At 43.2% G+C, this 12,821-nt stretch overlaps 1 protein-coding gene across 2 annotated transcripts in view; it reads left to right on the top strand.

Moving 5' to 3' along the window:
* Positions 1-12,821, top strand: part of TBXAS1 (thromboxane A synthase 1) — a 160,602-nt gene that overhangs the window by 9,407 nt on the left and 138,374 nt on the right. The window lies entirely within an intron of this gene.

Raw genomic sequence — 12,821 nt, 5'->3', positions numbered from 1 at the left:
GGATGTGGGAGTGTGTTTTTCTTCTCTTCTAATCTAGAGGGAGTTGAGTATTAACACAGCTTCAGAATTAAAAGCAAACAGCCAGGTTAATCTTTTGCTAAAATGCATGAGATCGAGGTGTCAGGAAAGGCTGGTGATTCAGTGACTGAGAACGCTACACATAATTAAGTTTGAAAGATGGAAAAAGAAACAAATTGGAAAGGTTTGGGGAGAAGTATTTCCTCATACGTGTCGTATCTTCTCACCTCGCTTTTCTGAGCTCCGCTCCCCGTGGTGGATGTACTGCGGATTCAGCCTCTTGGTTCATATGACATTAAAAACAAGAAGGACATAGTTGCTTTCTGGCATTGTGGGCCACTTAGCAGGAGGCCACTGGCAGGGATTTCTGCAGGTTTAAGGACAAAGTGGTGGAACTAATTTCCTAGTCTGTCTGATATTTGATAGAAGGGAATAGATTCTGGTGGATAGAGTGCACAAGACCCTGAAAGGATCTCAAATTTGAACTGAGAGTAGCTCCCTGTTATCTGGTTAATGCCACAGGAGGCTTTCTGAGGTTGGGCTCTGCCTAAGGCCTGTGTCTGTAGATGGAAGGGCCCACAAAATCTCCATTTATACATATTCACCCGGGCGGTTAAACCGACTACAGTCACCCACTCGACCCAAAGCACCTGGATTTAGGTGGCTCTGGTTTTTGAGGGGAAAGTGGAAAAATTAATGGAGAACTCGAGTTTGAACAGAATTTCAATTTATGTTTCTGGTGGTAATAAAGCCTCCCCTAGATTAATAACTGGGAAAGCACTTTGAAAAGCATCAAGCATTATGCAAATGTGAGGTATTATTCTTTTGGAATTTGCATAGCTGAAAATGGAATTCACGTTTGATGTTCTATGATGATGAAATGACTTCTTGGAAATTGGCTCTGAAACTCAGCTTCAGTCCCAGTGCTGTTTTTGCTTTTTAACTGGTTTAATTATCTTTTGAACTTTTCTCAGTGTAGCTTATCTTGCCTTGAAACCAGCCACATGCAAAACCAGGAGCCAAGAGTAGCTCTCTTTCCCCGCCCCACCCCATTCACCCATCTTAAAGTGTTCCTGTGCTCAGGGATGTACACACCACAGTCCTGACACACAGTAGGTGTTTTGTAGATGTCAGCACCATCATTAACTGCCATCTATGCAAGCTGACTGCAGAGGAAAAATAAGTCTTCAGTGCTTCAGGTATATTTTAAATTTCTTCTTCATATGATTATGAATCTGTTTTCCCATCAATAGCTATGCTCTGACCGTGGTTCTCAAAGCATATCCCGCCTGCATCCTCCAGGCCATCTCACAGCATTAATGTTGGTATTAGACGCTTTTCTACACGTTTCTGTCTTTGTTGTGTGTGGGTTTTTTTTTTTTTTTTTTCATTTCTGTGTTCTCAGCTCCCAGCTCAGTGCCTGGCTTACAGCATGGCCTCGATAAATGTTTGATGAACGAATGAATGAATTGCATACGTTAATGTTGCTCTGGCCATGGAAAGGGGCATGTGTCCTGACTGATAAGCCGCTGTAACTGGATGGTTATAATCAGTGTAGATCAGGGAGTCGCGGACAATAACACCCCACCATTCAGCAAGGCAGCTGTGCATTTGTAATCGACTCCCGGGGCCATATTAATAACCTGGGTCAAAGACACAGAGATTAGATAAAGGCATGAAGCAGAGGTGGTAAATAGGAAGTGAAAGCTGACTTCCATTTGTTATCTCAAAAATATTTGTCGATCTGTTAATGTATGCCAGGCATGGAGTGGAGGCTGTCTGGTACAAGGTTAGGAAACAGGAGGTCAGGATCGGATGCCCAAGGCAGGGGGATACATGGAGGTTCTGGGGTAAGCATGGTGTCTGGAGGGAATCATGCTGAAGGAGAGAAGACAGCAGAAAACAGTGGCTGTGGCCGTGGCTCTGGAGCTCCTGGGTCCATCGGTTGATCCAGCTCAAGGTTACCATCCTCAGGCTCTCAACCCTCCTCTCCCAGGCAAGGCTCTAGGTAGGCTCTGAGTAACCGACTCCTGCTTGAATGAGGTGGGGCTTCCCCTCCTGCTTCATTCTCTTGAGAGGTACTTGTGGGAGAGAGAGGGGTGCTCAGGGAAAGCTGGAGGTGGACAGATGCCCATAGCCATCTTGCTCCTAGGAAGAAACTGTGGAGGGCAGCATGTCCTGACTATTCAAACTCCTTTGTCTTTCCTTGGAGAGTCATCTTTGCCATTGGGCCAAGTAAGATTGTCACGGAGAGCCTGAACTCTGAGAAAGTAAAATTAGGAGGACTGCTTCTTGCCTCCTCAACTGGCCTGTGGATTCTTGCAAGGGAGGGGTGAGGTCTCACATCTCATTGCAATTCCAAAAATCTCTATCCATGGCACAGATGTTCTAGCATTTGGTTTAATGGTGGTAAAGTTAAGAAGTACATATTCATCATCCCAGGACCCAGGACTTAGGGTTCAGCTCTTGCCTCTTTCAGCGGCCTCCTCACCCCCATCCCTCCCCTATACCCTGTTCTGAAAGCGGTCATGTTGCTGCATGTGTCCTTCCTTTGCCCTTCCATGCTTGGAATTCCCTTCCTCTTCTCTTTCCTTCAGTGCTCAGTTCAGGGGCATCTCCTCAGGGAAGCTTCTCCTGTTTGTCCAGGGCACTTACGAGGCCCCACTCAGTGCTGCTTTTATCATATCTCTCATCACACCCCCCACCCCAATGCCCAGCATGTGGCACTGGTGCATAGTAAATGTTCGCTGAAGGCTGATTCCAGCCTCTGATCTCTGCTGGTATTTTTCTTGCTGGTTCTTCTCTTAGCCTTCACAGATCAGTACAGATCTTAACAGTTGTGCCCACACGAGTCACCCCTTTACCTGAAAGCCTGTTTTCAGTTTGTATCAACTTGGTGACCCCTTTTTAAATTGTTGCAGGTGTACTGCTTCTGTAGCCCCACCTGCCTTGTAGAACTGAGACCATGACGTGTACTTTAGTTATTACATATACTTGTGAATTTGGAAAGAAAAAGACAAAAGAGTCAATTTCATTTAAAAAAGAGACCATTATAAAATAGGCATAGTATATTTGAATAGTTTTCTTCACAGTGCATTTGACACAATTTTCAACAATACTTATTTAAATCAACAGTTGACGGGGTATCAGGAGATCAGGGCTGTTCCACTGGGGTTGGAGATGGAGAAGGCATATAGAATATATTAGCCAGAAGTGCATGAAGCACATACAAAGGTGATTAACACACACGACATTTTATTTTTTTATTTTGTTTATTTTTTTTAAAGATTTTATTTATTTATTTGACAGAGAGACAGCCAGCGAGAGAGGGAACACAAGCAGGGGGAGTGGGAGAGGAAGAAGCAGCCTCCTAGTGGAGGAGCCTGATGTGGGGCTCAATCCCAGGACTCTGGGATCACGCCCTGAGCCGAAGGCAGCCGCTTAATGACTGCGCCACCCAGGCGCCCCGACAAGACATTTTAAAAGCTCATTTCTCTGGTTAAAACTGTTTGAAAGTCTTACTTCTGGAAGAGATTTGATGTACAAGAAATAAGTTGTATGAACTGAATGTTGCTAGAGGCAACCTTAACTTCTAGTGTATTTAAACTTTCAAACACACCTAATACCTGGCAGCTGGATTCCTGTTGGCAAAGACTGCTTTATTCTTTAAAAGAGTGTAAGGAAGTGGCCCAAATATTAACAGTGGTTTTTCTTCCTTGGTGGGATTATGGATGATTTTTATTTCTTTTTTTAGTCTTTTGACAGCTTCCGCATTTCTTTCATGAGTATGAATTACCGAGCAAAAAATACAAAATAAAAAAAGAGAGAAACTTTATTAAAAAGAGGAGGAAATTGCTCTTCTCTAGTAGTGAAAAGGAAACCAGTTTTATGCTTTGGGTGTGGAGTTTTCAGGACTATAATCTCATTATTTCTACCAATAGAGTAGAATGTACAAGGGGAATTTGGGGTAATGGGAGAGCTTCTTGGCTAATGAGGCAGTGCAAAAGGTAAACTGTAGCAATTCCATTAAGTAGCTAAACAGTCAAAGAAGGTAAATGTATGAATACACTGGAAGCTGAGAAGTGCTATCTTGGAAAGATGCAAGGGCTTTTAATGCCAGGCTGCATTTAAAGCTCAGGAGCCCAAACTCAGAGGGTATGAATCAACTGGTGGTTAAAAAAGAAATCAGGCTGCTTTAGGGTTTTGATCAAGTCTCATTCTAAGACCAGGTTAAGGTAAAATGTTATTGGTGATTATTAAGACTTAGGACTATAATGAAAATTACTGTACCTGGATGTGTGTTTCTCAGAGAGATTACTTTACATACGAGAGGACTAGACTCTAACTCTAAGCCCAGACTGTATCTAGTAGTCTAGATAATCTAGTCCTAGACCATATTCAAAAGAAACCATTGCTCCCTGGGAGGCAAGGAAGGGTTAATATCCACAAATCACTCAACATGATACACTGCACTAATAGAATGGAGCAAAAAACCATTATAATCATTCCAATAGTTGCAGAAAAAGCATTTCACAAAATTCAACTTCCTTTCCTGATAAAAATTCTCAATGAATTAGGTATAAAAGGAATATACCTCAATATGATAAAGATTGTATATGACAAGCCCACTTGACAGTGAAAAGATGAAAAACTTTTTCTCTAAGATCGAAAAAGACAAGGATGCCCACTCTCACCGCTGCTATTCAATATAAAGCCGAAAGTCTTAGCCAGAGCAATTAGGCAAGAAAAAGAAATAATAGGCATCCAAATTTGAAAGAAAAAAGTAAAACTATTTGTTTGTAGATGACATGATCTTACGTATAGAAAATGCTAAACACTCCATCAAAATCTGTTAGAGCTAATAAATGAATTCTGCAAAGTTGCAGGATATGAAATCAAACATACAAAAATTAGTTACATTGCTTTATACTAGCAACAAACATGTGAAAAGAAATAAAGGAAACAATCCCAGTTATAATAGCATCAAAAATAATAAAATACTTAGGAATAAATTTAACCATGCAGGTAAAAGATCTGTACACTGAAAATCAGGACATTCATGAAAGAAACTGAAAAAGATACAAATAAATGGAAATATACCCTGTGTTCACGGATCAGAAGAATTAATATTGTTAAAATGTCCCTACAACCCAGAGTAATCTATAGATTCAGTGTAATCCCTATCAAAATTCCAATAGCATTTTCCACAGAAATAGGAAAAAAATCCTGAAATTTTTATGGAGCCACAAAAGCAATCTTTTTTTTTTTTTTTCCACAAAAGCAATCTTGAGAAAGAAGAACAAAGCTGGAAGCATCACACTTCTGGATTTCAAATGATATGACAAAGCTATGGAGTCAAAATGGTATGGTTGTGGCATAAAAATAGACATATAGACCAACAGAATAGAATAAAACATCCAGAAATAAACTTAGGCATATATGGTCAATTAATTTTTGATGAAGGAGCCAGAAACACACATTTTCCAACGGATAGTCTTTCCAATAAACAATGTTGGGGAAACTGGATAATAACATGCAAAAAAATGAAACTGGACCCTTATCTTATACCATAGGCAAAAAATAGCTCAAAATGGAATAACAACTTAAATGTAAGACCTGACACTGTAACACTCCTCAAAGAAAACATAGGGGATAGCCTTTTGATAGTGGCCTTGGCAATGATTTTTTTTTTGATAGCACACTAAAAGCACAAGCAACCAAAGCAAAAATAAACAAGTGAGACCACATCCAACTAGAAAGCTTTTCCACAAAAAGAAAAACAGTCAACAGAGTGAAAAGACAACCTACAGAATGGGTGAAAATATTTGCAAACCGTATATCTGAGAAGGGGTTAATACCCAAAATATATAAGGAACTCACACAACTCAATAGTAACAAAACTAAACGAAATATCCTGATCAAAAAATGGGCAAAGGAACTTATAGACATTTTTTCAAGGAAGACATACTAATGCTTAACAGGTATAGGAAAAAGTGATTAACATCACTAATTATCATGGCAATGCAAATCCAAGCCAAGAGAAAGCACCTCACACTTGTTACAATGACATTCATCAAGAAGACAAGAGATAACAAGAGTTGGCAGGGGTGTGGAAAAAAGGGAATTCTCATACACTGTTGGTGGGAATATACATTCGTACAGCCACTATGAACATAGTAGGGAAGTTCCTCCAAAAATTAAAAATAGAACTACCACATGATCCAGCACTCCCAGTCCTTTGGAGTATATATCCAAAGGAAATGAAATCAGCATATTGAAGGGATATCTGCACTCCCATGTTTGTTGCAGCATTATTCACAATAGCCAAAGATGGAAACAACTTAAATGTTATTGACCCATGAATGGATAAATTGTGGTCTATATGGACAATGCTATTTTAGTCAGCTTTTAAAAAGAAGGAAACCCGCCGTTTGTGACAACGTGGATGAACTTGGAGGGCATTATGCTACGTGAAATAAGCCAGGCACAGAAAGACAAATATGGCATGATCTCACATAGATGTGGAATCTAAAGAGTTGACTCTTGGAAGTAGCAAGTAGAATGGTGGTTGTCAGGGGCTGGAGGGTGGGGGGAATGGGGTCATGTTGGTCAGAGGGTACAAACCTTCAGTTCTAAGATGAACGAGTTCTAGAGATCTAATGTACAGCGTGGTAACTGTAGTTAGTAATAATGTAGAATACGTGAAATTTGTTAAGAGGGCAATCTTCAGTGTGCTCACCACGCACACACACACACACACACACACACACACACACACACACACACGTGGTAATTATGTGAGGTGATGGATACGTTAGCTTAATTGTGGTAATCATTATACAAGGTATACCTATCTCAAACACCAACTTCTATACCTTAAATATATACAATTTTCCTTCATCATTCATACCTCAAAAAGCTAAGGGGAAAAAAAAAAAAGCAAACACTACTGGGCCGGTATATAGCCCATCTGAGAAACCTTGAATTTGTTAGAGCAAGGAAGCCACATGGGTGTCCCCTGGTATAATGAGAGGGAGAGGGAGCAGTGTCTAGCAGCAGAATGAGGGTTTTTGAAGATCAGTTTGGCTACCATTTCCCAAGTTCTGTTCCTAAAAAATGTTTGGGAAATTAAGTAGAAGGTAAGCCTTCTTGGAGATTCATAACATATCAAAGGCCCAAACAACTCTGCAGTAAAGAAATCTGTTTAACTTCATTCAACCCAGTTTTTCCTGAGCTTATTGGGTTAAGAACTGCTGTGTTTGGCCCTAGCGAGAAGGGCGATCTCAACCTGCTGAGACATTCCTTTGACAAGAGTGGTCAGATGTGCTGTTGGTGGTCAGGCAGCTGCGTAGCCTGGTGGAAATGGAGGGGCTGCTGAACAGAGGAGTAAATCACGTGGACGATCCCTTTGCAAGCTCTGAGGTTCCAGAGTTGACGATGTTTACTTCAGGGCATAGAGGGTATGAAGTCTAGAGGGCAAAGGAGGGCCAAGGTGCAGGCCAGCTCCAGTTCAACATCGAAGTAAACGAATAACCACAGCTGTCTGACAATGGCAGGAATGCTGCCCTCAGAGGTGGTAAGCATCCCTCGACATCCGCCAGGAATGCCACCAGAGCACTTCCTACATGGCGTGGGCGCTGGGCCCATGTGACCACTGAATGCCTTCTGGATCTAGAATCCATGAAGGGGTAGGTCTGTGTGGAACCAGCTACTGCTGGTGAAAAGCAGGTCAGATAAAACACGAGTGGTCCACTAGGAACTGCTCCCTCTTCTGCCTGGACACCCTACTCATCCTCAGCAGTAGTTCCAGGGGAGAGGAGAGAGTGTCCCAGGAGCCAGGAAACACTCTGACAAAACAGCTTTTTGGGGCCTCATTATGGCTTTGTGCAGGACTCTCCTTGCCTTCCAGCCCTCGCTCCTCAGACTTTCTGGGTCACCAGCCTTTCAGAGGTGGCTTCGGGAAGCAGAAGGGTCTGGGTCTGGGTCTGGAAATATAAGGAAGAACTGACATGGCAGAGGAGAGGAGGGAGAAAATTTCTGGTGAGGAAGTGTCCCAATGTCAGAGTTTGTAACATTTGGTGGAACAAAACATTAAGGGTGTGAATAATGGACATGTTTTAGAAATACATTTTCAAGGCCACGGATAATTTCCAGTGCCCCAGAGCATCTAGAGAAGGATGCATGCTATTTTCCTTTTTAATTTTTTGTACTTTTTGTTTAGGATACGATGGGTACTTTGGTTTAATAACTCAGTGATGAGCTGGGAGATAAAATTGAACCTGCTTAGGAAAACTAGGTCTGTACTTCCTCGAGGACCATTTTCACAGAATATTATTTTTTTGTTTTCTCTCTTTTAAATAGTTACACACAATATCCCTAGCCTTCCCCTCACTTCATTGATTTTCCAGAACGAGAGTACGAGGCGTGAGTGTAAAGTAATGTGACTGATTATTTTAGCATACACACCAGAACTTGTACAGCCAAATGAATTTTATGACCTTCAAAGGCATTTTCCTGATAGGCTAAGCCTTTGCTGCAGATCTGCCACTATCAGAAAACACACTCTTAGCACTTTTCTTTAGGAATGGTCCTTGGTGTCTAGGGGCCGTCTTCCGACAGCCTCAAGGCAACCAATGGTCAGCTTTTTGAGAATGGATTGATTTTTTTTTAAACAGTTCATATTTTGGCCAACAGGTGATCAGACTGGGCAATACTATTTTTAACTCAAAAGAAAATGTGATTATAAAACAATAAGTCTTCTTGTTGTTTACTCAAGAGGTTTTCAAACCTGGAAGCCTGGGGATTCTGTGGAGGGGCCACACTCGTGGGGCACATGCCTCGTTCTTAGCTTTTTGGTTTGTTTTGTTTTAAAGAAAACAACAGCAGTAATCTTAGTGCTTGTGGTCATGCTTCCTCTTATCTTGCGAGGAAGTCAGACTTCTCGTAGCATCTACTGTCTGGACAAAGATGAAAGAAGACTCTCATTCATTCTATAGACAAAGCAAATAATTGGATTTATGTTGGCCTGTTACTGTGCTGCTTGAGTATATGCTTGGGGCTGCTTTCCCTGGGAGAACAGAAGCTCTTGCAGAAATAAAGTTACTGAATGAACCCTTCCCTCCACCCCTAGACGCCATGATAACAACGATCTTCAGGGGCTGTCATTTGCCACTGAGGGTTGCGTGCCCCGTCTTTAGGAACCTGAGCAGTATTGCAGGGATTTATATGTATAACGTGTATCTGAACGTGGGGACAGAACCTTGGGGAGAGAAGGAACAAGGGACAGTTGTTTGTGCTGCTGTGCATTGGTGCTTCCGTTATTAAGAGCTACCTTGTTCCTGGTTTGCCAGAAATGTGTGATGTTGCACAACTTCTTTGCGGACGGGCAGGAGTGGAGTGTTGGCTGGGTGGGGAGATCCCGGAGCCCTGGGCTCTTGGTTGTCTTTGGTCTCCTGGCGGAGTCTGGCGTGGGCCATGCTGCCGGGCCATCCTCAACTTCCATAGTGGAAAAAAGGTGTCAGAGATGGCCTGAAAGCAAAGCCAACCTCAACAAATAGTGGCTTCAACCAAAGCCCTGTTTTCTGAGCACCACACATAGACACCCTGGGGAGGGCCTGGGCTGTGCCCCAAAACCAGCCTCTGCCCCCACATTTCAACCGAAAGGTGCCCTCACATCCTCCCCCGCATTTCCCTCCTGCCTGCACACAATATGCCCGTTCTTCTCCCTACTCTTGCTCACTCATCACAGTCCCTGCTGTCTGAATGTCCTCCTCTCTCTGCTTAAATCCTAGCCATCCTTCCAAACCTTGCCAAATGTCACTCTTCTTGAAGGTGACCTTAACCAGGCCAGCCCTCAGGAGCCCTGCCCACCTTGAACTTCCGTAGTGCCCCCTCTGTGTCTGTAGCCGTCTTGGCACTTACTGTATTATCTTCTTGTGTATGCATGCATCCTAGCTTCCTAGCCTGACTCTAAGTCCCTGAGCGCAGGGCTGAATCTTAAGCCAGTGAGTGCCTTGTGCACAGTAGCTGCTCAACAAATGGTAATGATCATCGCCATGCCTCAGGTCACCGAGCTGTACGTGTGGGCATGTGAGCACCGGGGATGGCAGGATCAATCTCCCACTGACTAGCTTGCACGCGAGTGGCCCCATGTTCCCAACACCTAGCAGAATGTCTTGCACGTGGCTCACTGAAAGAGTAAATAAATGACTTCTTAGTTCACACACTCATTGAATGCTAAAGGTTTTCAAGGCTGTGTGCTGGCTCTCCCTCACTGACGTGCAGTGGATCACATTCTCATGAATGCAGATAGATAAAGTAATTGTCACATGAGAAACTGAAGAGCAGAGCTCTGATGCAAAAGGAGAGGATGGGACAAAATGCCGGACACAGCCATTTAGAGGTGGCATATGGGGGATCATAGAGCTCTTGGGGTCTGACCAGGGTACCTGACAATAGTGCCGGGGGACAGGGGGCATCCAGCCCCCAGAAGAGAGGCATCAAAGGACAAACACCTCCTCTTTCACTGTTCTATTGAACACTAATTCCCACAGTTTAAAGCAATGCTATCTAAACTCTTTACCAACATCCACTGTTTGTATTATTTCCCCATAGTTCCCATTGTCTAAATAACAATGCATAGTTAAGTAATGATTGATTGATTTTCCCATTTTAATCATTCCAAGACAATGATGGAAGCTCTGCCAATGACAATAGCTGATCAATGAGATAACCAGCAGCAGTGTACCAAGTTATAATTCCACTCCAAAGCAAAGAAACTTGACATTTTCGTTAACCTGCACGACCTTATTGCCAATAACTGCACGATTTACATTAGACTCTTTGAAATGTTGAAAATATCTCATATACCCCCTTCCTACCTTCTCAAATCAATAGGCATCTGGGGACCCCATATAAGCATTGTAAAGCCTAGTCAGTTATACATTTCAGGGTTTGAACTCTATTTGTAAAAAGAGAGTGACCAAAATTGGGAGCATCATCTCACGACAAAAGGGATGATAAAGGAAGGTAACTGGGAGGTTCTCAGGAGAAATATGGCACTGTGGAAATCAGCTAGGCCTTTACAGTTTAGGACAGATACACTTTTTCCACCAGAAAAAGTCATTCCATCCTTGCTAGTTTCCCCATTAATAAGAGAGGGCTAACAGTCCCTCTCTCTCGGCATATGGCGCCTTTCCACCTGGCCACCTAGGCCAGCTCTCACTCACCCCTAATGGCCAGCTCATCCACATTCTTGCCAGTCTTGTTTCCTAAGTGGTCCTCAAATTGTGCTTTCCTCCCTCTCTGCTCTTCTACTACTGTAGTCCAGGATTTCAAGAGCATCCCTTGGCTGGAAATGGCCTCCCAACTAGTTTCCCTGCCTTCTGCCTGTATCCCTCAACTCTGCAGCCAGAATCACACCACAGGAGCTCACCACCGTCCTACAGAAAAACCTTCCATGGTGCGCCCCCAGCCTGGGGAATGAAGTCTCCCTGGCCTGCCGCCACCCCTCCCCCTCTCTGACCTGGTCCCTTCCTCCTCTGCATGGTCATCTCCCATTGCTTCTCGCCTGACACTCTCCCTCCATGGTGTTCACGGTTTCTTCCAGACACCATGCTGTTTACCATCCATTTCCTTTCCTCTACTGGGGTGCTCTCCCCACCTTGTTCAGGTGAGAGCCTCTGCACTTCCCGTGCTCCTGGCCCCACTGCATCTGGTCCCTTCTCTTGCTTTCTACTTATCTAGGGTGAGCTCCCCAAAGGCAGGACCAGGGCTTTACACACCTTCTGCCTCAAGCACCCAGCATAGTGCCTGGGTCACTCAGTACACTTCTATTGGATAAACAGGCATTCAATTTCTGGTTGAGCCAAGCCGAACTGAGAGATAAGATATATAGAATTTGGTGTGCCATGGGCTTGGCATATAGGAACGCCCAATACATGCTAGTTGTTCTTTGCTGCTATGAATATCATCACAGAGAATTTCCCTTCATTTCTGGCTGTGTACCACTGCAACCAGCTACCACTCTCATTTGTTATATAACAAAACATCATTGACTTGAACTCCGGATCTTAATAAAAGATCCTGTCTTTATAATTCAGGGAGCCTGGGCTGTGGGTGAAGTTCATCTCTGCACTATTAATAAGGGAAGGGTTGCTGCTAAATAAAATCGTCGTGCAAACGTGACTGCACCCATCTGGGAAAGCCCAGAACTTTAGCAGGGTGTTGGTTCTTTAACACTGTCTTTGAAAACTCACTAAAAACCACTTGACTCTTGGCTGCCTTTCTGCACTTGTGCAGTGGTCCAGATCATGAGCTTTGGAACCAGACTGCCTGGATTCGACCCTGGCTAGCCTTGCAAGTTGGTAAGGTCTCTGCATCTCAGTGTCCCCCTTTGTAAAATAGGGACAGTCATTGTGCTTGCCTCCTAGCGCGTTTGCGAGAGTCAATGAGTTAAGACATGGAGTAGACTGGTTAGGCCCAGTAGCATTCGACAAGTGATAGCTAGTTACTATCTGATCACTCAACAATAATTATGTAGATCCTGGGGAGATAGCTCATGATTTTGTTTTCAATTTCAGTCAATTTATTAATTAATTTTAACACCATTCAGATTCTCCCGTGCTCTTCAGGAATGCACTGAAGTGAAAAGTGAGGAGAGTGGTACTTGAAACAAGTGGCCTTGTTTTGAATGATCTTGGGCTTCTATCACAGGTTGCTTTTTGACCTTGAACAAATAAGATGAGGTTGCAAAATACTTGTTGGATTTAGCAAATAAGAAGTCTTAGGTGCTGTTGGAGATG

The sequence above is a fragment of the Ursus americanus genome, chromosome 3, assembly GCF_024610735.1.
Source record: "Ursus americanus isolate L20-20 chromosome 3, mUrsAme1.1.p, whole genome shotgun sequence".
In the NCBI taxonomy this organism is placed as follows: Eukaryota; Metazoa; Chordata; class Mammalia; order Carnivora; family Ursidae; genus Ursus; species Ursus americanus.
The sequence above is the reverse complement of the archived record's forward strand: the minus strand, read 5'-3'. Positions and strand labels throughout refer to the sequence as shown.